Raw genomic sequence first — 25,126 nt, forward strand, 5'->3', positions numbered from 1 at the left:
CCATGGGGTCGCACAGAGTCGGACACGACTGAAGCGACTTAGCAGCAGCAGTAGCAGCAAAACTCTAAAATTCGTTGGAGAAGGCAATGGCACCCCACTCCAGTACTCTTGCCTGGAGAATCCCATGGACGGAGCAGCCTGGTAGGCTGCAGTCCATGGGGTCGCTAAGACTCAGACAGGACTGAGCGACTTCACTTTCACTTTTCACTTTCATGCATTAGAGATGGAAATGGCAACCCACTCCAGTGTTCTTGCCTGGAGAATCCCAGGGACGGTGAAGCCTGGTGAGCTGCCATCTATGGGGTTGCACAGAGTCAGACACCACTGAAGTTACTTAGCAGCAAAATTCTAAAATTCGTAAATTCTCTTCCCCATATTTTGAATTACTTATTCACAATGAAATCTGAGATTTGGGATTAAAGTATCAGAGCTTTATTTACTAATTTATTTACTTATTCTACAGATGCTTATTCACTTTTATCTGGGTATCTGCTGAGTGTGATGCTAGCGTTGAGAGCTAATGGGATTCAGCCGTGGATCCTGTCTTAGAGGATGTTCTATCAGGTTTTTAAGTCTACAGATATATAGAAAGAAATTGGTTTGGTTAAAAGTACAATCCAATTAGTGCTATAGATTATCTTAATTAAACTCCAAGAGCAGCTGTAAAAATATATTTAAAATATTGATAAAATATAGACACATAGAATTATAGATACAGACTAACAGATACTGTACATAGACATATAAAAGTGAATCTGTGTGGGAGAGGAAGGTAGTATTACGATGGACATGTGGACATCTCATTTTTCTCCTGCTTTCAGCACTAACCTGTTTATCTAACAGATATGTAAATATCTGAATATCGCTGCCAGTTGTCTTATATAAATGTTATTTTTGCATATATTTCCCAAAATAGAGACATCAAAAGAAATTCTCAAGTTTTTAATATATTTTAACTGATACTGTCAAATTGCTCCAGTATGATGTAGCTCTGAAGGAAAGTCCAACCTGCCTCTAGGTCCTCAAATTCTCAGGTCCGTTTACTTCTTAAAAATTAATTCAATCAACAGCATTCCAACAAACTGCTTCCAGATGTTTCTCTCTCTCTCCTCTGAATTCCCTCAAAGTGATGCCACCCCTACCATCTTATTTCCACTATTGCCAAAGCAAATCAAAGTGGTTTCTCACTCCTTTAAGCTCTCTGAAAGCCAGCTACCAAATCAACACTCCTGAAACTAATTCTGATCATTTTGTCTTCTCAACTAGAAGCCTTTCATGATTCCCCACTAATCCCTGCCCGCCCCCTACCATGGCAGTGTTGGGGGTGGGGAATATCTGAAGACAATTTTTTCAAATCAGCATTTTTTTAAACATTAATTCCTAATTTATTTTCAATCTACATTTTCTCAAATTAACTCATGTCCAGTAACCAACAACAAATCATATTTCTTTCTCCTTCTTTTCAGTCAACTCCAGTTCCCGTTATTCTAAATCCCCAGCTCCCACACGCTTCACTTTTCTACCTTCTTCTTTGATTCATTCTGTCTAGTTGATCTAGAAAGCCCAATGATGCCAACATAATGATAATAGTTATCAAGTACCTGCTTTGTGCTGGGGACTCAATGCATATTTTCAAAGGTAATCTCATGTGCTTTAATCATCACAGCCTCTGTTTCACCTAGGAAACAACTGTGGCGACTTCAGTGACTTGTCTAGATTCACACAATTTGCATAAATGTAGAGTTCTCTTCAGAGAAGGCAATGGCACCCCACTCCAGTACTCTTGCCTGAGAATCCCATGGACGGAGGAGCCCGGTAAGCTGCAGTCCATGGGGTCACTAGGAGTCGAACACGACTGAGCGACTTCGCTTTCACTTTTCACTTTCACTTTTCACTTTCATGCATTGGAGAAGGAAATGGCAACCCACTCCAGTGTTATTGCCTGGAGAATCCCAGGGATGGGGGAGCCTGGTGGGCTGCCATGTATGGGGTCCCACAGATGTGGACATGACTGAAGTGACTTAGCAGCAGCAGCAGCAGCAGAGTTCTCTTAAACTCCAGACTTCTTACTTCAATACATGTCATCATCCCAATACTATTTTTTTTTTTTTCTGGTACCACTATGTGACTTGCAGTACCTTAGTTCCTCAACCAGGGATCAAACCTGGGCCTCTGGCAGAGAGAACCCTGAGTCCCAACTACTGGACTGCCAGGGAATTCCCAACTACTTGTTTTTTAATCACGTGTGCTATTGTGCTTAGTCTCTGAGACCCCTTGGACTGTAGCCTGCCAGGCTCGTCTGTCATAGGATTTTTTGGGCAACAATACTGGAGTGGGTTGCCATTTCCTTCTCTAGGAGATCTTCTGAACCCAGGAATCGAACCTGTGTCTCCCATGTCTCCTGCATTGAGGGCGAATTCTCTACCAGCTGAGCCATCAGGAAAGCCCCTTTTCGTCACAGTTATCACCAAATTCGTGAAACCCCTTCCATCATTTCAGTTAGCAGTGATTTCTCACTCTTCCAAGTTCGTGTAAATCTTATTCTGTTTTTTCCAGCTCATCACTGATTATGTTTCCTCTTCATTTATTTAGGTAATATGTCTTTGTTCACTTTTTTAATCCATTTAATATTTTAAGTTTGGGCCTAGTAAATGACAAGGACTTTTCTAGATATCTTGTCTATGTACTGTGCTTACTTGCTCAGTCATGTCCAACTCTTTGCAACCCCATGGACTGCAGCCCGCCAGGCCCCTCTGTCCACAGGGATTCTCCAGGCAAGAATACTGGAGTGGGTTGCCATGCCCTCCTCCAGGGGATCTTCCCAACCCAGGGACTGAACCCAGTTCTTTTGGGTTCAAATCAGATTTTTTATTGTCTGAGCCAGCAGGGAAGCCCAATTTGCCTATAAAACAAAGTAAACATGTTTTGAAAGTAAACATTTTTCCTTTCAAAAAACACACAACCTACTTACGTTAAATAAACTCAAAATATATACTTATACATTTTTACTAGTTCTGTGAGGCAAAAGCAGGGAGTACAGGAGACAATAAATAAAGAAAAATCATATTGTGTATGTGGGCAGAGTGGAGGAGGTGAAAATAATTCATTTGGCCTTGGTGAGGAAGTATTAATAAACTGTCAGCCCAGACATCAAGATGTAAAGAAATTAGTCAAGTGAAAAATAGGAGTGTGAAGGAACAACATTCTAAGCAGAAGGAAAAGCATAGGCAAATGTTGTGAAGCAGAAAAAAGACAGTTTTCCAAGAATTAAAAGAAGGTCATTCAAGGATGCGGTATAAGGCTGTGCAGTTGACAGTGCAAATGGAGCCCCACAGGGTTTTGCAGCAGTGCCCTGAGGTCAAAATGTCTTGAGTGAACAAATGGACTAGAAAAGTAGAATGGCATCGGTGTGGAAAAGAAGGCAGAGCCAAATCATTCATCAGTCTGCGAGAGCATTCACATCTCCTTAAGTGTAAAGGGAAGTCTCTTACAAGATTTCACAAGCAGTTGCTATAATCCAATTTCAGAGGTTTATTTATTCTCCTAGAAGGAAAGACTGTAGGTTGATACATCTTTGCATACCTTTCATCTTTAATATATTTTTAACTCCACAGTGCCTAATATAATTCTTTGAGGATATCTTGTTTTTAAATGCTTATTTTCTAGGATAAAATTTTTAGGGGAAGCACTGACCAAAACCTCCCAATAGTAATGATTTGCATGAGTTAATCTTACAACAGAAAGTCCTACTGAGGAATGCAGAACAAGCTACCACAACAGAATCTGGGAAAGATCAAAAGGAGAAGAGACTTCAACCCATAATCCTACCCTCCCAGAATGCTCCTGCCTGGAATCCATCTTGGCTGAGTGATGCACACACCACCAGAAATGACCCTGGGTCAGAATGACTGGCCAGAGACAACCGGGAAACTAACCACATCACCGTAAAACTGGAGACTGCAGGCTGTGTGGCAGTTCTCCTGGATCCATTTACCCTGTTGCTTTCCACCTAGGTGCCCCTTCCTATTACAGTTTCTTGTTTTGTCAGCACATGGGTCTCCTTGGACCATTCATTTCTGAGTGTTAAACAACAGCCCCCTCTTGAGCCCCTTCCTGCAACAAAATGAGTTAGTGTTTCTATCTTCCGCAGCATGCATGCGTTATCATCATAACCAAGCTATTTTCTTATATCCCTACACCAACTCCCACCGGAAAATGCGAATGAAATTCTGCACCTTTTTTTCCCCCGGGTGGTATTTCTTTAATCATTTTTAATCAAGTTTGAACCTTCCCAAATAGCTGACTTGAGCTCACGGTATTGTTGTCAGCTAGAAATGACCATGAACTACAGACATTGGGTGCAATGATGGCTTTGACAGTCTAAGTATAAAAGAACTGTCAACCTTGTCGCTCTAAGGCTACAGGTTACAGAAAATTCAAAAATAAAATTTGGTGTTCTCTTTGAATCAATTTGTCACCACCTCTGCTAATCCCATTTCCAAAAGGGCTTACTTTCTAACAGATTACATATTATAGCCCTTGACCTTTCTGAGAGGACTCAATAAAGTTGAATTTTTAACAAGTTAGAGGTTATATGGTCCTTTCCCGGTGGAAATCCACTGGGTGGACTGAAGTAAATTTACTAGACTGGGGAGGGAAAGTCACTTATATTGCATAAACCAGTGCCAATCAGTTAGTAATAGCTGTATGGATTTGGAGACCACATTTGGGTTGGGGAAGAGATGATTCATATCTGTCACATGTTCAGAAGGAAGAAATGGCATTTGGACACATGGTTATTTCTGCCCAAGTTCATTTAGAATAGCCAGGGAAGAGATTTTAATCAAAATACAAAACAGGAGATTTAAAACAAGATTTTTAAAGAACAGTAAAATCATATTCGATATAAAAAGGCTTGTGAAATTAAAAATAATATCCAAAGTGTTAGTAAGTTGGTAATAAAAATGACCTTGAAATAAATGTGGGTAATAAGCCCAAGCAGTTCTTGAATTGTTTTAATAGTCCATTTTATTTAGCTTACTTACTGAATTGTTCTTTGAATTTCTCATCAATGTTGCATTGATTTTCTTGGATTTTCACATTGAGAATCTGCAGGTAATTATAACAAATTTCATCACAACTTCCAAACACCTAAATATCTTTTTCTTATTGCACTGACTAGAAGTTCTTAAAAAATAAAAACAATGAAGGAGTAAGTGTATTTTTTTCTGTTCTTACCTTTAATGGAATTATTTTAGTACTTTACCATTGAGAGTCAGAGATTACAATTGTGTTCTTTTTTAAATCAAAATAGAATTTACATTTTATAAATAATTTTTTGACATTAACTGATATCATTCATATGATTTTCTTCACCTTCAAATTATTATGTAATATATTTCCCAGTATTGCTGAAATAAACATACTTGATTATGGTATACTATTCATGTTAAAAGAATTGATATACCAGTATCTTAAGATTTTTCTTTTGATGTTTGAAAAATGAGAATTGCCCAAATATTTTTTCTTAGGTCTAATTATTGGTAAGATTATTGCATTGACACAGTGCTTGTTTTATGAAATTCTGTATTTTGCTGCCGTTTATGTTCTGGGAGCAACTTTAAGGTAGTAATTAAGAGTCCAGGCTCTCACAAATCAGAACAGAACAGTACTGGCCTAAAGCAGACTCTTAGATTGATGCTTGGGAAACTACACAACCATGTACAAAAAAGTGAAACTACACATCCATGGACAAAAAAGTGAAACTGGACCACTATCTTACACTGTACAGAAAAATAAACTTAAAATGGATTAAAGACTTGAATGTTAGATCTGAAATCATCATACTCCTAGAAGAAAACATAGGGATAAGGTACCTGATATCAATCACGGCAATGATTTTTTTTAATTTGACACCACTTGCAAAGGCAGCAAAAACAAAATAAAAGCAAAAATAAACAAATGGGTCTACATCAGACTAAAAAACTTCTGTACCACAAGGGAAATCATCAACAAAATGAAATGGCAACCTATAGGATGGGAGAAAATATTTGCAAATCATATCTGATGAGGGGTTAATATCCAATATATATAAAGAACTCATATGAGGACTTGCCTGGTGGTGCAGCGGTTAAGAATCCACCTTGCAATGCAGGGAACACGGGTTCAGTCCCTGGCCCAGATTCCACATGCTGCGGAGCAGCTAAGCCACTGTACCACCACTACTGAGCCCATGCGCTGCCACGACTGAAGCTCACGTGCCTACAGCCTGAGCTCCACAAAAGAGGAGCCACCGCAATTAGAAGCCTGTGCACTGCAAGGAAGAGTAGTCCCTGCTCACCATGACTAAAGAAAGCCCACATGCAGCAGTGGAGACCCAGCACAGCCAAAAATAAAGAACTTATATTAGAATCAATAGGGGGAAAAAAAAAAAACAATCCAATTTTAAAAAGGGCAGAGGAGCTGAGCAGATATTTTTCCAAAGAAGAAAAACATATAAAATGGTCAACAGGTACCTGAAAATGTGCTCAGCATAACTAATCACTGGGGCTTCCCTGGTGGCTCAGTGGTAAAGAATCCGCTTGCCTATGCAGGAGACATGGGTTTGAGTCCTGGGTCAGGAACATGCCCTGGAGGAGGAAATGGAAACCCACTCCAGTATTCATGCTTGGGAAATCCCACGAACAGAAGGAGCCTGGCATCCTTGGAGTCCAGTCCATGGGGTTGCAGAAGAGTCGGACACAACGTAGCAACCCAGCAACAACAATCATTAGGGAAATGCAAATCAAAATCACAATAAGCTGTCACCTGTTAGAATGGCTATTAGGAGAAAGACAAGAAATAACAAGTGTTGTCAAGGATGAGGGGAAAGGGGAACACTTGGGCACTATTCTTGGGAACATAAATCGGTGCAGCCATGATAAAAAATAGTTTGAAGTTTCCCCAAAAAAATAAAAATAAAGTTACCACATGATTCAACAAACCCACTTCTGGTATTAATATTTATCTGAAGGAATAGAAGTCACTATCTTGAAATGATATCTGCACCCCATGTTTATTGCAGCATTATTTACAATAGCCAAGACATGGATAAAACCTAAAGTATGCAACAAATGAATGGATAAAGAAAACGTGGAATATTATTCAGACACTAGAAGAAAACAAAAGTCCTGTCATTTGTAACAATATGGATAGACTTTGAAGGCACTATTTGAAATGGAATAACTCAGACCAATAAAGAAAAATATTTTGTGATCTCACATTTATGTGGAATCTAGTAAACACCCAAACTGATAGATTTAGAGAAGATATGGGTGGTTACCAGATGTATGAAGTAGGGGTAGACAAAATGGGTAAAAATGGCCAAACGGTTTAAACTTTCAGTTATATGATAATTAAGTCCTCAGGATGTAACATACAGCATAGTGACTTTAGTTAACAATACTGTATATTTAAAAGTTGCTAAGAGAGTGGATCTTAAAAAATTCTTGTAACAAGAAAAAAACTTGTAACTACGTGTGGTGATGGATGTTAACTAAACTTATTTTGGCAATCATTTTGCAATATACACATACACAAATCATGTAATACAGCATTATATGCCAGGTGTATCTCAATAAAATTTTTTAAAAAAGAATCTAAGCCCTGAAGTGTGAACTATTTGGGTTAGAAATCCAGTTTCATTACTTGCTACTATTCCCCATTTGTAAGAAAAGGAATAAGAATGATACCTACTTCATAAGATTGTGAATGTTAAATAATAGTTGGTACCAAGTACTTACCAGGGTTTGTGTCAAGTTATAAGTACTCAACAGCGATGCAAACATGTACACATAGGCACACTCAAAGAAACACACAAATTAAGAATGTGTTATATTTTATTAATTTTATTGCCCATCCTACACAACATGTGGGATCGTACTTCCCCGATTATGGATTCAGTCTGTGCCCCCTGCATTGGGAGCAAGAGTCGTAACCACTGGACAATCAGGGAAATCTCAAGAATGTATTATATTTTTAAAGCATCATAAAATTTGCCAGTAAAATTAGTGACAACCTAATGCCTCTTGAACCCTTAATTCTTTGAAATCCCTTTCTGCTTCTCCCATATCTGTTTGCCTTTCAAGGCTCTCTGCCTCTTCTGTCTTTTTTTATATTCAATTTGTATTAGCCCAGATACCAACTATTTCAGTGAGATTTTAAAAAGGCATTAATGAGTTACACATAGCTTTTTAAATATATAATTAGCTGCTTAATCCCCTCTGAATCTGGGCTATATCCTATTTCTCTCCCCTAATAATTTCTTCTTCTTCGACATTGTAAGAGCTTTGTCTGTTTATCAGTGTTTCCCAAGACCAGCTCTTGAATTAAATACTCGGTTTGTCTTCTTTTGGTTTTCTAATTTATTGATTTCTGTCTTTATCCATTTCTTTCTTTCCTTTTGATTTTTATTTTCTGGAATGCATAGTCTCTGCCTGACTGAGTACACAGCGGCAGGGGGAGCAGCCTGGAGAGGACTTGTGGGTCATTGTCTGTAGCTAAAGTTGACATGAGGCTGTTTCTGTTTCCTACCCTAGGGGAGTCTCTGGGGTCTGGGTCAAGGATCATATGGGCGAGGGGTTGTGTGGTAGGGCCCAGAGCATGCTCTGGGCTGTCATACACAGTCTCTCATTGGACAGATCTAGTGTAAGATTGTGAGGTTTGAAATAAGACACCTAGATTTGAGTCCAGGATCTGCTACTTATTATCTTTGCAATAGATTCCTTCTTTTTTTTAATTTATTTATTTGGCTGCAGCAGGTCTAGTTGCAGCATTCAGGATCTTTAGTCGCAGTATGTGGGATCTAGTTCCCTGACCAGGGATCGAACCCAGGCCCCCTGCATTGGGATCACGGAGTCTTAGCCACTGGACCACCAGGGAAGTCCCTTCCTTAACTTCTTTAAACTTCATTTTTCTCATCTGTGACAGTACTCTTGCCTGGAAAATCCCATGGGCGGAGGAGCCTGGTAGGCTGCAGTCCATAGGGTCACTAAGAGTCGGACACGACCGAGCAACTTCACTTCCACTTTTCATTTTCATGCATTGGAGAAGGAAATGGCAACCCACTCCAGTGTTCTTGCCTGGAGAATCCCAGGGACAGGGGAGCCTGGTGGGCTGCCGTCTATGGGGTTGCACAGAGTCGGACATGACTGAAGCGACTTAGCAGCAGCAGCAGCAGCAATGGTATTTTCCTCATGAGGTTATTGTAAGGATTAAATTAGACAATGCAGGGAGTGCATTTACTTCACTGGCATAACCCTCCTGGTAAATACTGATGCGTGTGTGTGTGTGTGTGTGTGTGTGCATGTGCATATAAAACATTTCTTGAATTAATAATTCAAAAATATTTCTTGAATGAGCCTTGGGAATTTCCTTCCAGCCTTAAAACCCTACATGTTCCTGGAACCCAATCTTGTGAAGAGATTGAAGAGCTCACTGAACCTCTGCAGCTATTACGTGATAAAAATGATTGAAGCCACTTGCCAACATAAAAGTGCCTTGTGCACAGTTATTAATAATACTGAGCAGTGCCCATTATAGAAAACCTGCAGCTTTTATGCTTCCATAATTTTAGGCATGCTATCATCCTCTCAAGAAAGAAGAATCACCTCCAACACAAATCCTACCAGCTCTCTATTTTCCAATAAAGAGAACCTTGCAAATGATGAAAACAATGGCAGGTCTTTTCCACTAGCCCCACTCGGAGGCAGGGAAGGGATGTGGATGACGAACATTTACCTTGCCCTCCACAAATCACCACCTGCTTGGCGGTTTCCAAGCTGACGGCAAGATCTTCCATTAACAGACATGGGAAGGAAAGTGTTTCTCCTTGGACAAAGAGCCATTTCTGAAAAGAAAAGGCACTTCCTTAGGATAAAAAGAACATGAAAAAAAAATCATTTAGAGAAAAATAACCAAACTAGACTCCCCAAAAGAAAGTACATATTCTTGTACATGGCATATATACTTGTTTCAGGGAAGTCACTTATGTAAAATCTTTGACATTCTAGAAGCCTCTCCTCTTTTTTACGTGACTTTATATAATGACTCCACTTCCCATTTAGAGGGCAGGAAATGATTGTTTATTATTCTGCATTGCTGTGCATAAATTTTTAAAATTAGAATGTAATTTGTTGGGCTGATAGCAAATATATAACATTTATACTATATATAAAACACAAGTCAGCCTCTATAAACTGCATAAAATGATGATAGAAAAATTACTATATAAACATAGTAAACATTTTAATCATAACCAGGGCACTGAGAGAGTGCCCTGAGAAAAAGTTACCTATAATATGAAGTAAAGACATGAATATAAGGATCCAAAGAGTAGAAAAAATAAAACAGGAGGAGACAGGTTGAGAGTTGGTGCCAACAACCCTGTCTTTAGTAAGATCATAGGGTCAGAGTTGCCTGCATGCCTGCTAAGTCGCTTCAGTCGTGTCCAACTCTGTGCCACCCTATGGACTGCAACCCTCCAGGCTCCTCTGTCCATGGGATTCTCCAGGCAAGAATACTGGAGTAGGTTGCCATGCCCTCCTCCAGGGGATAATCCTGATCCAGGGATTGAACTTGAGTCTCTTATGTCTCCTGCATTGGCAGACAGGTTCTTCACCACCTGGAAAGCCAGAGTGGTCTACCTGAGGGGATAACATTCTCAGTAAGTCACTCCAGACACAAGTTTCATGGATCACTTCCTCCTCAGCATCCTCATAGCTGAGCATTCCAGCTCTGCTTATCTATCTGCCTCCGAGAACCAGAAGGATGCTCAGACTTGCCATGCTATCTCTGGGGTCTCTGTCCTGCCAGCTAGAAAAAAAAAAGATTGGGGCTTGATTTTTGAAGAGGTAGGTGGGGAAGGAAAACAACTACAGTTTAAGAGGAGGAGCTTCTATTTTTTTTTTCCTCTGGGTCACAAAGTAGTCCTGGGACAAAACTGTCTTTTACAAAAAGACTTCAGTGGATGGAGCCATAATTAGAGCTTGATCCCATGATATTAAATGTTACACCCTTTACAAAAATTATTGGTCATTTACATAATAACGTGAAAAGAGAAGAACAACTATGTTTTTCATATTATGTATCTTTTCCCAAGATTCTATTCCATATCAGCTGTTAACAGGTTAAAATAAGAGACACTTACTACATATGAACCTTTTTTTTTTTTGAGATGGGCCTCTTATGCCTTCTTGCATGTTTCCTGAGGATTTTCTGAATTCAATGTTCAAGTAGCAGTCAAAAGTCTCCAGGACTTAGTAGAGCAACTACGTTCTACTCTACATCTCTGACCCAGTGATAACATTTCCATTGTGTGGAATTATGTTTCTTTTGCCCAATGTTGATGTAAGATTAATATAATTTGGGGTATTTGATGGTATAGATGTTGCGCTTAGAAGATAGAAGCAGGAAAGCCCTCTGAACAAATATCTTTGAGAAGAAAGGCTGCAGTGAAAAGTTGGGTTCCATCAACTTCCAGATAAAAGTCTCTCCTCCAGTTGTCATGCAGAACATGAAGGTTTTTCTTATTTTCAGAAAACAATGAAATTGGGAAGGAATTGTGAAATGCTTCAGAGGAAGGGAAAGGGCATTTCCTTTCCTTGTACCTTTGCTCAGGACCTTTATGAAAAGATAAACTTGAATCCTGCCTTCACTCTCTCTCACAGTATTGTGGAAACTATCATAGCCATGAAATCTCTTGTGAGTTTGTCAGCCAGAGTTATCTTTATTGAACTTATTCAAGGACTAGTAATGGTACTGATTAAACAGCACCCAGCTGCAGATCTTGCTGGTAGAATTAACTGGTGAAACCAGGAAAGGGATCAGGGTTTTAGCAAGCAAACTAAAAACCACATACAACATAGACACCTTACGCCCCCTATTGTTAAAAATGTATAAATCTGGTGATACATCCATCTATACTCAGCACCAGGTACATCTCTCTCTCTCTCTTTTTTAAAATGATTTTTATTTTTGATTATTAAAAAAAAAGCTTAAGCTTTTTATTTTATATTGGTGTATGACTGATTAATAATGTCATGATAGTTTCAGGTGGACGGCACAGGGACTCAGCCATACATATACATGTATCCATTCTCCCGTAAACTCCCATCTCTTTTGACTTGTGATCAGGGCTGTTCCCCATGCAGAGAGCTTCTTGTTATTTTTACCAACCTACCAGATGGCCCGCTCAGTCCATGCTTTCATTATTATTATAGCCACGTGGATATTGTCATGCCAGGCATGAGGAATGGACTGGTGAGGAGGACTCCAGCATACACAAAGCTCCTGTGGAGAGCCCTGCTAATTGCCCTGTGGTCCAGACTCAGCATCACCGTGATTTCCTGACAGCAATCCAGATGGTTGCAGCCTCTACTGTAGGCATGCCAGCCTGGGAAGGAGGGCACTGACACCTGCTCAAGGAAGATGGCTGAGCCCATTTATTCTGATTTACAAAGATGACACGGATTCCAGAGTGTTGGCCCTGTGGGACCACAGAGCCCATTTCTAAACAGCAGACACTGAGGCCTCCTCAGCCATCCACCTCCCTGCCCTCTGGCCTTGCTTGTAACAGAAAGTTAGCTGCAGCCCTTAAACTCTGTTTGCTCTCTCGTTTTATTGCTGGCAGAAAGCAGTGCAGTTTATCAACATTATCTCATATCGGCAGATCCCAGACAGTGAAATGGTAGTTGTTGGGGCCATTAAAAGCTACTTCCACACTCTGCCTGGTGCAGAATTTATAGAGCCTCCCTGTTTTAGATCCTGGAAAGTACAGATCGTCTCATTATATGAAATGACAACCTAGCGCCTCAGAGATAGGGCAAATCTGAGTACTCACGGGCCTCAGGTACAACTGGGCTTTTGAGGCTTGTTAAAAATGATGCTGATAAACTTTTAAGATTTTTATGGGATGCATCCTTTCCTACGCTCAGGCTTTCAAGGGAAAATATACTTCATCTCAGAAAGCTCTGGCAAATCCTCTTCTGAGGAAATTCGCATTCCTTTCTTAATCAATTTTGCTCTTTATACTCACCTGTATTTCCACAGTGCATTTCTGCGTACGTATGTTTTCATTTGAGCGCCTCAGAAACGGAGGCCGAGACAGGATTCTTGTGTACATGGTTTATTGAAGAAGTGCTCTGAGGAAAATGGAAGTGGGGGGAGCAGGGTGGGGCAAAGAAAGGAGCTGAGCAAAGCAGAGGCCTCGGCTTGATCCCACAGGGGCTATGGAGGATGAGTTAAGTACCCCAGAGATGGTCGCGCCCTGTTGTCAGGAAACCTTTTTTTTTTTTTTTTTGCCCCTCTGTCAGTGAGTCACAGCCTCTGATGTGGAGGAGAGATGTGCAGGGTTTGTTGTAACTCTCAGGCAAGGAGAATTTAACTCAGGGAAAGGGCGATCCATGGGCATCATGATTTAATGATCCATCATGTGGGAATTTGTTAGACCTGTCAATTCTCAGGGAGCTCCTCAGACCTACTGAATCAGAAACTCTGGAAATGGGGCGCAGAACTCGGAGGGTCCACTAACCCTCCAGGTGATTGTGATTCACAATAATATTTAAGAACCACTTCTTTAAGTCAGTTCCCTGGAGAACAGGGTCCTCGCTCACAGCAGCTGCAGGATGGTTCACAAGCCTGGTAAAGGGGAACAATGATTTCTCTTAGGTCTCAGGAAAGCACACACATGAATAAATGTGTGTGTGCTCAATGGTGTCCAACTCTTTGCAACCCCCTGGACTGCAGCCCACCAGGCTTCTCTGTCCATGTAATTTTCCTGGCAAAAATACTGGAGTGGGTTCCCATTTCCTATTTCAGAGGATCTTCCTGACCCAAGGACTGAAACAAAGAAAGAAAAATGGAGGCTAAATCTTAAGTCTGAGGAGATATTAATTGGGTAAAGAAGGTGGATTTCTATTCAGGGGGAGAATCATATATGAAGGTTCTAAAGTGAAAAAAGGTTATTGAAGAAGCAGAATATCAAGCACAAGGTAAATAGCAGTGCCAGGTGAGAGTTCAAAGGTAGGCTGGGGTCAGAAAGGTGGGGTCAGAAAGGCTTCTAGTGGCCAAAAATAACTACAGTTAACATTTACAGAGCATTTGCTACCTGCCAGATACTTTGCTAAGTGTTTCTCACACATCTTAATCAGTCCTCATAAACATACAGGATGTAGAGAGATTAGATGAGGGCATTGAGCCTTATTAACTAAGGCGAACAATAGTGAGTGATGGAGCAGAGAGTGCTGACCCAAAACTTTGGGTACAAAGCCCCCCTGTTAACCACCACATTCTTACATGGTATGGATTTTTGGAGTCTAATCCTAAGAGCCATGGAAAACCACTCAAGGATTTACCAGAAAAGTGATATGGTCATGTTGGTATTGTATAAAGAGTATCTTAGCTGTTTGACATATAATTAAGATGTAACATTTCCTAAGTTTAAGGTGTACATGATCTGATACATGTAATCACTTATATATTTATTATCACATCTGCTTAAGAACAGAAATTACTCTTTTTGCTGAATAAACAGTAATTGCCCGCGGTCTAACCCAAGCACCCCACCCCACCACAGCCATTCTTATATTCCCTGCCCAACCTCAGAGAATGTGATTTGTACATCTGGAGTGGGACCCGGCAGGCTACTTTTTTTTTTTTTAATCTACATTACCAAAAAAAAAAAGTTCCCTAGTAGATTTATTTCCCAGGTGGCTCAGTGGTAAACAATCTGGAAGAGATGCAGGTTCCATTCCTGGGTGGGGAAGATCCCCTGGAGGAGCGCATGCAACCCACTCCATTATTCTTGCTTGGAGAATCCAGTGGACAGAGAAGCCTGGCAGGTTACAGTCCACGGTGTCGCAGAAAGTCAGACACAAATGACGCAACTGACCACTTATGCACACACAGCAGATTTTAAAGCAGTTGTCCTTACCCCAAGGGCTTCCCAGGTGGCGTTAGTGGTAAAGAACCTGTCTGCCCATGCAGGAGACATAAGAGAGGAGGGTTCAATCCCTGGGTCTGGAAGATCCCCTGGAGGAGGAAATGGCAACCCATTCCAGTAGTCTTGCCTGGGGAATCCCATGGACAGAGAAGCCTGGTGGGTTACAGTCCATGGGAGTCGCAAAGAGTCGGACATGACTTAGCGGCTGAGCACCGCTTACCCAAAGGGCTGCGCTTGCCACCATGCGGCTCTCTATTGCAAAAAGAGCCGCAAGTTCCAAGTCTCGCGAAAGTTTTCCTTTCCTGAGAATTTGGTACAAGTCGCGCGAGAATGGCTTGTCCGTTCATAAGGCTGCACGGGACGCAAAGGTGAGGCGCACTGGAAGATTAAGAGGTCCGTGCTTCTAGTATGTTCGCGCTGTGTGTGGCTTAAGACTCGGGTTGTAGACGCTCACACCAGGCTAGTGGTCTGGCAGGAACGTTGACCTTAGAGGTGAGTCACGTGAAATTCCTCCCGGGGCTGCGAGTTCACTTAACCTGTGTCTCACCCAGGTTTCTCATTTTCGACTTCTCGGCCTGTGAGACGCCGACTTTGCGGTCTAGGGAGAGAGACCCGACGGTCCCTGTGACAGTGTGTGCGCGCCTGCGCGGTGTTGGGGGGTGAGCGGAAGCGGGGAGAGGGGGTGGGGGCGGGGGAGAATCTGAGGCAGTAAGATGAGGGCGTGCAAAGAGTGGAAGAACCGGCAGTGGCCACACTAAGGGTTTATAAGTAAGAAAGAAACGCAAAAAAAAAAAAATGCGTATCATGAAGCAAACCAAGAACGAGGATTTCAGCCCCATTATTTCAATTGTTTTATGATGGGGGCCCACTTTGTGTTCCAAATAGGGTGCCTGCAGGATTTGGCCTTGGTTGGAAAATCTGATTGTGTGGTGGGCTGCGGTCCATGGAGTCGATAAGAGTCAGACACGACTGAGCGACTTCACTTTCATGCATTGGAGAAGGAAATGGCAACCCACTCCAGTGTTCTTGCCTGGAGAATCCCAGGGACAGGGGAGCCTGGTGGGCTGCAGTCTCTGGGGTCGCAGAGTCGGACACGACTGAAGCGACTTAGCAGCAGCAGCAGCTAACCACAAATAGACCAGAGTCAACTTTTGCAGCAGAAAGACAAACTAAAAATGCCCTGGTCCAGAATTTTACCTGAAGGTAGGCCACAGTTTGGTGTAAGGAACCGTATTGAGTGCTTTTTTTTTTTGCTTGACTTACATTAGGCTAACTTTTCTCCAAAGAGCCATTTGCAGTTTTCCCATTTGGACGTTAGGTCATCTGGAGATGGCATTTGCTATGTTTCAAACCCACATTTTGCCCTGCCTTTTTCTCTCCCATTTCCGTCTCCACAGCTTTTTCTCTTATCTCCACGCAGCTAGTTTTTGAATGGCTCCATCTGTTGGTGCATGCTGCTCCAGTTCCTGCGCTAAACATCAGAGTTGAAACAGTTTATCACAGCTTCAGCCTGTCCACCTGTTGAGAGCCGGCTATTAAATTTCATTGCCTGTGTCGCCTACTGTCTGGTTTTCTAGGACTGCGGGCCTGCAGTTTTAAATGTCAACACTTTTTTCCATGGAGGAACCCTCCTGCCTTAATCTCACTTTTCATCTTTTTAAACACATGGCTTCTTTCAAAGCTTTTTCATTCTATTTTCTGAATATATCCATTAGCCAGGAAGAATTTGCAGCACTTTAATTACTGTTTAATGAAATAGGGATGCTGATAAATGTTTAAAATTATATCATGCAGGTGTAATTATTTCTATTTTATTCTGTCACACTTTGTATCCTGAGGAAGGTTTTTTTTTTTTTTTCCTGATTATATGTTACTGTGTGTTCTGGTTTCTCTTGTCCAGGAGTGATGGTCCAACCCACTCTTCTACAGAAATCTTTCCAGGTGCCTTTCCCAGTGGATGGGAGTCTATGTTCTGCACCTCCAGGAACCCTGGAGAATGGAAGCTGGACAGATGGAGAAGTAGACCCAACACAGAAGAGGACCATCCCTCACCACCATCACCAGCCTTCCTTATGGTGTGCTTCCGGTACATTATCTCCTTTAAGACTCACTTAGTCCTGCACCTGAGTTAGCCTTGGTGTCTGAGAGGAAGTTGAAGATCAGAGACATGACGACACTTTCAAAGGTCATGTGTCAAGCAAGTGGCTGAGTTAGAACACAATATTTTTGAGTTCTAAATCTGTGTGTTTCCCAGTATCCCAGAGTTGAAGGACTTTGGGTCCTGGCTAGGACCAGCATCTGTGCTTGCTCGCCTGTGCTCCTTTAGTCCCTTCAGAGCCATTTTCAGTACAGTAGTCCCCACTTATCCCTGGGGGATAAGTTCCAAGACTTCAGTGAATGCCTGAAAGTCTGGATGGAACCAAACCCTATATATACTATGTTTTTTCAATACATACATACCTATGATAAGGTTTAATTTATACAGTAGACACAGTAAGACGTTAGCAGCAAAACTAATAATAAAATAGAGCAATTATAATATACTGTAATAAACATTATGTGAATGATTCTCTTTAAAAAAAATCTTCTCTTTTAAAAAATGCCTTTTCTGTCTTAACTAAGCACTTAATACGCATTGTGGCTATAACTTTTGCAGCTTCAGGTACAACAGCAAAACTAGCACAAATTCCTTTTTCCTTCTTCATAATTTCACAGATAGAAGATTGGGTTTTACTCTAGATCTTAGCAACCTTAGCATATGACTCTTTTTTTCCCCTTAAGTTGAGAATTTTCTCCTTTTTACTTGAAGGAAGCACTTTCCAGCTTCTCTATGGCATTTCTGAATTGCTAGTATCACTATTCTTATGCTTTGGGCCATTAACTAAAAGAAGGATTACTTAAATACAAGCACTGTGATACCAAAACAGTCAAACTGATAACTAAGTGACTAAGGGCAGGACAAGCTGGACAAAGGCATGATTCACATCCTGGACTGGATAGAGCAGGGTAGGGCAGTATTTTACTACACTACCCAGCATGGTGTATAGTTTAAAGTTTATGAATTGTTTGTTTCTGGAGTTTTCTGTTTAATATTTTTGGACCATGTTTGAACATGGGTAACTGAAACCTCAGAAAGCAAAACCATGGAGAAGGGAAGACTGCTGTATCAGCTGCAGGGTAATAATAGTATTAACAGGACACTTAATGAGTTATCAAGCTTTCTAGAAAATGTTAAGAGAAAGTTGGGTGTGTCGTTTTACTGGTGAATAATATAAATTATTTTAAAAATTAAATAGACAAGGGATACATTAATGGTGCATGTCATGTGATTAAATGTCCCTAACTTTAAACGACAAAATGCAAGCTCAGGACACTGATTTTAGAAGCTCACATCAGGCTAGCCCTCAAAGCTACTCTGAAGGCCCACATTCCTTCTCTGCCACAAAGTCTAATAATGTTGAAAATTGAGAAACATTGTTTTTGCTTAAATACCTTCTTGAATGGATTATATTTCTTTTTGCTAGTGATTCTGCCATTTCCTTGAAGGTGGGGACTGAGAGAGAGAAGTAAGGATCTAAGTATTCCCTTGTGTACAGATGGAAGTGTCCAGACAAAAAGATGGTTTTACAGCGTTTACAATTTGTGGTGCTGCCCTTCCCTCACAACTGTATGTTTATGTTTAATGTGGATGTCAGCATTCTTGCCTTCTAAGGTGGTTGACCTAGTTGTCAGTCACAAAGTAAGACCACAGCCTAATAGGTTAATGGCAGATTGTACCTTTGATAGGCAGTATTTGAAGAGTATGTCATATATAAAAGAGATGAATCTTCAGGGAAGAAAAAATAAGGTTGGCCTTAGTGTTTGGAGCTTAGAAAAGTAAAAGAAGGAACTTTGACTTCTGTTCTGTTTCTGAAATTTAGCGTGACTCTCTTAACAGGACTGGAGGACTGGAGTCCGTTCCAGAAAAGCAGAGTGTTTTTGAAAGTAATGTCCAACTGTCTAAGATGATGTGGATATGCTGGTGTTCCGAGTCAACTCTTCAGTTGAAACCTTTTGCTTCATTTTCTCCATGTTAAGTTATCAGTGTTATTTCTTGTTACTCCCAGTGATTTTCATTCTGAGGCTGCTGCCTGGTCTCTTGGGACATTAATATTTATGATTGTCAGTGCCCGTATCATTGCTCCTGGCACAAATTAGCAACTTATTTAAGCTCATCAAAAATAGATTCACTCTTCCTGTGATGAGTATCATTGCCTTTGTGCTTAAAATTGTAAATGGCCGCTTTAGTATATGTGCTAAATTTCTTGACAAAATTCTAGTGTAAAAATGAAACTAATTTGTTAAGTGGCTATTATAAAAGAAATCCAAAACTCTTAAATAGAAAAAGTATGGATTTTGTTTCTTTGCTTGTTTTTTACTTTCCTCATATTTTATTTTAAAAATGTGCTTAAAAAATTAATGGTTCTAAATGGCTGAAAGTAAAAAAGATACCAATCTAACTGATCTCTTTTTATACCTGAGTCCCACTACCCAGAAGCAAAAATATTCAACTCTATTAGCTATTTGTTCAGGTATTTACATTAATATTTCTAGATGTCATGTTTACATTGTGGTTTGTGGATTTAGACATTCAGATGTCATTTGTTGATTTATTCCTGTGATTTATTAGGGTTTAGCCAGAACGCATGTCCACCTGCACATTTATTCTCTGTATTGCCAGTATATATACTCTGGTTAAGTCAGTACTCAGTATTTATGTTTATTGCTGAAGTAACTGACCTTACTGAAGTATACTCTCAGTCAGTTCCAGTTAGTGAAACATGGCTTTGTTTTGTACATTGCAAATTTTTTTTTTCTTTTCTATGTATTTATTACAAATTCATCCAGAATGCTTTCATTTTTCACACATTGTCCCAGAACTTTCCTGCATTATCCAGAGTTGATCCTTTGTTTCATGCATCCTGTTTACTCATTTCTTGGTTTGTTCTACTTCTTAATAGAATACATCCTTCAAAAGTTTTCTAAGAAGAAAGGTAGTGAAAAAGTGCCTGTCATTCTATTTATTTGAACCTTGAGTGGTTTAACTGGGTATAGAATCCTATGATGGAACTGGTTTTTCTTCAGAATTTTGGATGCTTTGTCTTTTAGTTTTCAGGAATGCTGCCAAGAAGTCTGAAAACATTACTTTTGATCTTTTGTGCTGTACATATTTCTATCTATGAAGGTTTTATTTTTCCACTTAATTCCTAATGTTCTGAAATGTCATATAATATGTCCTGGGGGAGGTTGTTTTTCTGTTCATTGTGGCAGACAGGCAGAAATGGTCCCTGTCAATGGTGAGATATTTTGTTATTTCTTTAATTCTTCCCACACTTTACCTCATTTTTTTCTTTATGATAGTTCTATTATAATTTTATATCTTCTGGATTTTTTATAATTTATTTTCTGTTTTCCATTTTTGGCTTTCTTGCTCATGTTTCTAATTTGCCTCTGTTTTATTTTAGTAATTTCTATAATTTTTAATATTCAGGTTCATTTTTCATTCTCTAACCCTCCTATGAAAAGCTGTATTATATTTTTGTTTCATGGATGTAATATTCTTTCTTAGCCCTTTGAGGATATTAGAGGTGTTGTTGCTCATAATTTTTCTTTTCCTTTTCCTTTTATATAGTCTCAAATTCCTCTGAATTATTTTTAATTAGAAGCTCTTGTCAATTTGATTGTCCCTGTATGTCCATTTATATTTAACAGTGAAATATTAAATTTGTGATTAAAAAAAAAAAAAAAACTCTGCATACCTGGAAAAGATTTATCTACTGGTAGAATTCACTGTAGAGCAGTTGGGTTTTGAAAGAGTGTATCAGTTTCTGGGTCTTTTTGTGTTAGGTTGGTCATCTCTATAAGAAAACCCTTTAATATTTTGCCTGAAGTGTATACTTGGCTGCTAACAGTCTGGGAAGCAAGAGTAAGAGAGCAGGCTGTCATTTAATGCCATTTCAGCCTTGTGTTCAGCCTTCTCCATTGTTCTTTGTGTTCTTCAGTCAGTGGATTCTTGTCATTAACCTTTTCCTCTTTGGTTGGGAGGTGGGAAAGGTAGTAATTAGTTAGCCATGTGGAGTAGCAGAGGGTACTTGAAGGTATAAGCTCTCCATTTGTAAACTTTGAAGCATTTTCCCTGTTTGAAGCCCATGTACCATTTCTAGCTTCTATAACACCAGTTGACTCTAAATCCTGAAAATATATAGGGCATCTCAGGTCTAATTCTCACCAGAAAGATTTTCCTCTTGAAGTACTTAGTTTTTCTAGTCTAGTTTTCTCGAGTAGGGTCTCCACTCTTCAATCTGCATACTATCTCCCCAGAAGGTATGGCTATCTCCAGTCCACTGCTGTGAAGTTGCCTACCTCTGCCCCCGCTATTTATGTATTTTATTTGATTACTAGTGTTTTAATGTGATTTTAGAGAGGGATCATATTAAAAATCCTGTGTTAATTCTTAAAATTCTGTTTAAATTAAGATAGGCACCATGGTTTGACTGGAAGGAGTTTCTTTTCTACTAATTAGGGGAAGATAAGAGACATAAAACATGCCCTATGTATCTTTAAATTTTTATTATTTGAGATCTGCTTAACTGTGACTAAGTGAAACTGTTTTTGCTCCGATCTTCAGTCCTTAACCAATCCTCAGTCCTTAAATCCACTAAAATTAAATATTGAGTAAGGAAATGGCTGCCACCCAACCCACAAATCCCAAACCACACCAAACATTTCTGTGAACTATTCCCTGAGGTGAAAACACCAACACATCAAATTTGAGGCTATGCAATTTACTGCTCATCCTGCTTCTGAAATCTAGGCATAGCCTAATTCATGTAGTAGTGGAAGTATGGTATCTCATACCAATATGAAATATATGGCACTAGCTTAGCTGCTGGGAGAAGGAAATGGCAACCCACTCCAGTGTTCTTGCCTGGAGAATCCCAGGGATGGAGGAGCCTGGTGGGCTGCTGTCGGTGGTGTTGCAGAGTCGGACATGACTGAAGCGACTTAGCAGCAGCAGCAGCTTAGCTGCTGGCTCAGGAGTGATAAGGAAACGTTTATTAGAAAGTAGAAAAATGGAAAGTAACTCATAAATAGTAACCTGCAGTAACTTGGTGCATGCATGCTAAGTTGTGTCTGACTCTGTAACCCTATGGACTACAGCCTGCCAGGTTCCTCTGTCCATGGGATTTTCCAGGCAAGAATACTGGAGCGGGTTGCCATTTCCTTCTCCAGGGGAACTTTCAGACCAAGGGATTGAACCTGTGTCTCATGTCTCTTGTGCTGACAAGCAGCCGGGGCGGGGGGTGGGGGGTGGGGCGGGGGTCTTTACCACTAGCTCCACCTATAGGTACTGCTGAGCTAAAAGCGATTGGGTATATTTGACAAGGAATTAAGAGAGATATGAGCTAGTTAAAATAATTGGCTAATTTGAAAGTGGAAATAAAAAGAGATTAAACAAAACTCAGAAATTTGGTACAACATAGAGTCAGCATAGCTAATTTCTTTTATACTGAAAATATAAGAGATAAATTTGAGAAAGTCTTAAGATCCACTAAAACTCAGCCTTTTGGAATAGATCAAATTAAGAGTATGACCTTCACCTCTAAAGGTAAAGTTACAATATCAAAGTGAATTAAGAAGCCTCAAAGCAAAAATAAGAATAAAGAAATAGCATTATAAGAAGAGGTGCACAACGTTTCTGGAATAGCTCACCAGCTCTAGGGTAATCTAGTTTAAAGCTAGAGATATGAGGACCAGAAAAACCCAAAGAAGCACAATTTATGTGAAAAACATGTTCTTAAAAAGATCTCTGGCACATGGAACTTTCTGGAATGGAATGCATGAAAAAATCTCTTACATTTTGAGAGTTTGCTGTCAAATGTATCATGAGGCTGTATTTAAATATCCTGTAACTGAGTATTGGACACCTACCCATCATGTCCAGAATAATGAAAGTGAAAAGTGAAAGTGAAAGTCACTTAGTCACGTCTGACTCTCTGCAACCCCATGGACTATACAGTCCATGGAATTCTCTAGGCCAGAATACTGGAGTGGGTAGCCTTTCCCTTCTGCAGGGGATCTTCCCAAACCAGGAATTGAACCCATGTCTCCCACATTGCAGGTGAATTCTTTACCAGCTGAGCCACCAGGGAAGCCCAAGAATACTGGCGTGGGTAGCCTATCCCTTCTCCAGTGGATCTTCCCTACCCAGGAATTGAACTGGGGTCTCTTGCATTGCAGGTGGATTCTTTACCAACTGAGCTATCAGGGAAGCCCCATGAGCAGAATGAGGGCTGGGAAAGTTGTGCACTTATAAGAAGAGTGTGTTCCCCAATACCCACTTCAGAGACAGCCAAAGAGGAGAAGAAGGAAGAACCCTGCAGACCGGGGCCAGGGATCACAAAGAACAGTGGACAAGGAAGCTCTTCCCAAGAGAAAAGTCAGGACTCAAGCATGGGATCATCCTTCATCCAAGACAGGGCCCTTCACAGTGTTGACCTAGCTAGCCATGAAAGGGTTACTTTTCGTGTTTTAAATAAGTTATCTTGAAAATAACTCAGAAAACTGATCTTACAGAAACTTTTACAATTGAAAGGTCTCTTCTCAGTTCTGTTATATAAACCTTGGGTAATGCTTATTTTGAACTTCAGTGAGATTCACTGTAGTAATTAAAGTGTTATTTCCTGGAGATGTGTTCTGTCACTGATTCCTCCAGTGATAAAGAACCTGCCATACTGAGCTACGACAAAGTTAATTCCAATATATGGAGCTGATGATAATGAGAGTAATCCAGGAAAGTTAATAATTTAAAAGAAATTTAATATTCTTTGGGTATTTGTTTTGACTTTTACATGAAGATGTTATTAAGAGTCTGATTTTATATGGATGGCCAGTAAATACATGAAAAGACGCTCAGCATCACTAATGATTAGAGAAAGGCCAAGCAGAATGATGTTGAGATACTACTTCATCTTTAAAAAGTCTGTAAGTAACAAATACCGGCACAGGTGTGGAGAAAAGGGAACCCTCCTCCATTGTTGCTGGAAATGTAAGTTGGTGCAGCCATGGTGGAAAACAATGTGGAGAGTCCTCATAAAACTAAAGTTAGAGCTACTATGTGACCCAGCAATCCCACTTCTGGGTATATATCCAAACAAAACGCTAATTCACAAAGATACATGCACCCCTGTGTTCAAAGCAGCACTATTTACAATAGGCAAGACATGGAAACCACCTAAATGTCCATTGACAGATAAATGGATGAAAAAGATGTGGTACATATATACAATGGAATACTACTCGTCCATAAAAAAGAAAAAGCTCATGCCATTTGCAGCAACGTGGATGCAACTAGAGATTATCGTACTAAGTGAAGTATGTCAGAAAAAGACATAGCATAGGGTATCACTTATATGAAGAATCTAAAATATGACACAAATGAACCTATCTATGAAACAGAAACAGAATCAGGGACATAGAGGACCAGTTGTGGCTGCTGAGAAGAGGATTGGGGAAAGGATAAAGTGGTAGGTTAGGATTAGCAGATGTAAGCTTTTTATGTATAGAATGGAAATAAACAACAAGGTCCTACTGTATAACACAGCAAGCTATATTCAATAGCCTATGATAACTCCGGGAGTTGGTGATGGACAGGGAGGCCTGGCATGCTGCAGTCCATGGGGTCGCAAAGAGTCGGACACAACTGAGTGACTGAACTGAGCTGAACTGATGATAAATCATAATGGAAAATAATATATTAAAAAGGAATATATATATGTATAACTGAATCACTTTGCTATACAGCAGTAATTAATACAACTTTGTACATCAACTATACTTCAATTAAAAAAGAATCTGATATTAACAAAAATTGTATACTTCTTTCATTTTTGTCAAAAATAAAGAAGTTTTACATACGTTACATATAAAACATTTTTTAACATTTGTATTTCTTTTTTTTTTAATGAAAGCTGATTTTTATTTTATAATCAACAGCCATTCTTTAAACATGAACATGCATACGTAATATTCTATGCACACATCACAGTTTTTTAACGTTAGTTAATAAAAGTTAAACACACCACATGCATCCTTACAAAAATGTCACTT

At 39.9% G+C, this 25,126-nt stretch overlaps 1 long non-coding RNA gene across 2 annotated transcripts; it reads left to right on the forward strand.

Moving 5' to 3' along the window:
* The first annotated feature begins 15,240 nt into the window (after positions 1-15,240).
* On the forward strand, positions 15,241-20,009 carry LOC102397907. Of its 2 annotated transcripts, none has more exons than XR_326642.4 (3): positions 15,241-15,469; positions 16,878-17,052; positions 18,915-20,009. It is a non-coding gene; the product is annotated as an uncharacterized LOC102397907 (long non-coding RNA). The 2 variants fall into 2 exon arrangements; XR_326641.4 differs by having other exon boundaries at positions 15,242-15,469; positions 16,878-17,063.
* The last annotated feature ends 5,117 nt before the right edge of the window (positions 20,010-25,126 follow it).

The sequence above is a fragment of the Bubalus bubalis genome, chromosome 21, assembly GCF_019923935.1.
Source record: "Bubalus bubalis isolate 160015118507 breed Murrah chromosome 21, NDDB_SH_1, whole genome shotgun sequence".
NCBI lineage: Eukaryota > Metazoa > Chordata > Mammalia > Artiodactyla > Bovidae > Bubalus > Bubalus bubalis.